Source organism: Poecilia reticulata, linkage group LG2, assembly GCF_000633615.1.
Source record: "Poecilia reticulata strain Guanapo linkage group LG2, Guppy_female_1.0+MT, whole genome shotgun sequence".
Classification (NCBI taxonomy): Eukaryota; Metazoa; Chordata; class Actinopteri; order Cyprinodontiformes; family Poeciliidae; genus Poecilia; species Poecilia reticulata.
The window spans coordinates 19,502,610-19,505,644 of NC_024332.1; the positions used below are offsets into that span (position 1 = coordinate 19,502,610).

Sequence of the window (3,035 nt, forward strand, 5' to 3'; positions counted from 1 at the left end):
AACTCATAGAGATGAGAAGCCTTTCTCATGTGGGACCTGTTTGAAAAGTTTCTACACATATAGCAGTTTAACTTCTCACATGAAAACTCATACAGATGAGAAGCCTTTCTCATGTGGGACCTGTGGGAAAAGTTTCTACACAAAAAGCAATTTAACTTCTCACATGAAAACTCATACAGATGAAAAGCGTTTCTCATGTGGTACTTGCGGAAAATGTTTCCTATATAAATCATCTTTAGATTCTCACATGATGGTTCATACAGGTGTGAAACCTTTCTTATGTGGAACCTGTGGAAAAGGTTTCCGTCTAAAATACATGTTAACTGTTCACATGAGGACTCATACAGATGAGAAGCCTTACTCATGTAAGTCCTGTAGAAAGAATTACAAGACCAGAAAAGGTTTATCTTATCACATGAGGAAACATAACATGTGAAAAGCCTTTCTCATGCGGTACTTGCGAAAAAGCTTTCCATAATAAAGCAGCTTTAGATTATCACAAGACGGCTCATACAAGTGTGAAGCCTTTCTCGTGTGAAACATGGAAAAAGTTTCCTTCAACAGTGCATGTTAAATGTTCATATGAAAATCCATACAAGTGTGACATGATTCTCAGAAACTAGCCGTTTGAAAGCAGAGTAATTACGGCTGGATAACATTCTTACAATGTAGCAGCTTGGAGAAAATAGCATTTCAAATAGCCATAATACTTTGGCCTGTTATTTTTGTCTTTCCATTTGAAAGGGTCTTACGTGAGATGAGAAGTGTTTTAAGAAGTTACGCATGCATTTTWAAAATGTTTTTTTCCCAAGTGAAGTTAATTGTATTARTTTCACCTTAGTGGAACAGTGGATTTGATTGCTTTCAGGTTTAGACTTATCAAGGTTTGATTTTATTGTCTGTCTTCTATTTTAGGGTTATTTGTTCTACTTAAATACTTTTGCTTAGAAGATGAATGTTTGGTGTTACAAATTAAATGCCCGTTGAGATTTTTTTTTTTTAAATTATGTAATATATTTTGTTTATTTTCTCTTGAGTTTCTGATTTAGGTGGGAAAAACAGTTGATTTTATGATGGGAACAATGCAGCTCTGTTTTTCTACGTTATGATGAAACCTGAGATGTTTCCCTCTTTTGTTAAAACATCTGCATTGCCTTTATTSTTGTTGAATTTACTCTAAGCTGAAAAGTTAWTTTTTTATCCATTTGTCTTTTTTCATGTGGGTATTTGTTTGAGAAGRTTTTTATTATTTAGAATATTAGAAAACGTWTTGTTGATGTAGCTTAAATTTCACGTTGAAATGTTTGTAGCAAAAAGCTGTTTCTATATAATTCTTGGATAATAAAGTTTGTTTACCTTAATGATGGTCTTTTTCTTTTTTCAGYTTAGTAGAGGATGGGAYCCATGTAAAAGGTCGACCAGTACCTACTTCTTGTCTCTTCCATTTTCTTTATAAATTATAATTTCTCTCTAACATCTGTTTAAACTAGTTTTACTTCTCTTTTGCWCTTGCTCTTAAAATTCCTCAGAATATGAYTAAATATTCAAATATTTCAAGGGAATCTTTCAGGCKGTTTTCCCTTTTCAGAGAGCCGTCTCTTTACTTATGATCATCTGMAGCCCCRTAAATTAAYATAGTTGGAYAAATAGGACCGTCTTGTATGATATTTTTTTAATTCTTTSCTCCCTAYGTGAAAAGCCTTATACTTCCTTAATWTTATGTATTCTGTTAARAAAGCAAACGTCCTTCCTTTTGTACAATATTTTMWTCAAACTTTTACATTTTTAACAAAAACAAAGCACTSCAAGCACATCTACCAAGCATACCCATAAATGATACATCATCATATATATTCAATATTCAGCYAGATGCTGCTTTTATTCCAGGTGTTGGATATATTCATGGATTTTTGTAACACACTGCTCCTCACCAGTGTCTATTGRTGAGGGGATGGACTAACCTTACTGTTGTGTTTTTTCCCTCTGTATGTTTTCACATAATGGTACGGTCCCATATTCTCACATTTGATTGGTCACAAGGCTGTCATAGACATAATATAAGAGTAGACCCCGCATTGGCTGCTCCGGCACAGGATATACAGCGGCCATCTTGGAGCAGTAGTCCCTCCTACTTTGCTCAATCAAAACAGCAGAAGATGCCTCAGCACTGAGGGATATTGTTGTTCTGATCGATGGACTATTGATGTGAGGGCTCCACATACAACATTTCACACATAAGATGGACATATTATTGTATATTATCATTATATTACTTATGTCCACTGGCGAGATACAAGGTAACATTAGCTACAGTGCTTGGTGTAATACAGGTTCAGCACCGCTATGAAGGCTAACTGAGATTCCGTAAATCTAAAAAAAATAAATTATTCTCCAACATTGACTTAGATTATCTGACACAAGAACCTATATTAGAAATGAAACAATGTAACAGATATTATAAAACTTATGTGCTATTATATTCACCAGCAAAGTTTACACAGGTGGTAAAGACTATTATTATGTAATTCTTTCACTAGTAAGATACATCCCAAATCTTCCGTTATTGTTTTGAAAGTTTCATAAAGACGATGTGAGGAAGAAGAGGGAGATATCTTTAAAGAGAGACGGATTCACTGCAGCATGGATGAATCTCACATCGGATTTTGGACTCAATCTCTGAAGCTAGAACTCGTCGGCTGAAAAAAACATATATATATATATATGTATGTATATACATATATACATACACACACACACATATATATATACATGTATCCAATATATATTATTCAGTATTAATCATTATTTATTTGTGTTTGTATAGTTATATAAATATGTATTATTATAATAAATTATAAATAAATAAATAAAATAATGAACGGCTCTGTGCTTTGTAATATGCTCATCATACATCGATATCAGAATATTCCATTCCTATTCCATTGTTATAGCCACTAAGCATATTTAAATATGCTGAACTACGTATTAAAAACATACTTAAAAAATACAATTGTTTATAAATGTAGCTTTGATAG

General features: G+C 32.9%; 1 pseudogene; it reads left to right on the forward strand.

The window, feature by feature from the left end:
* Positions 1-4: 4 nt before the first annotated feature.
* On the forward strand, positions 5-1,361 carry LOC108166969 (gastrula zinc finger protein XlCGF71.1-like; annotated as a pseudogene).
* The last annotated feature ends 1,674 nt before the right edge of the window (positions 1,362-3,035 follow it).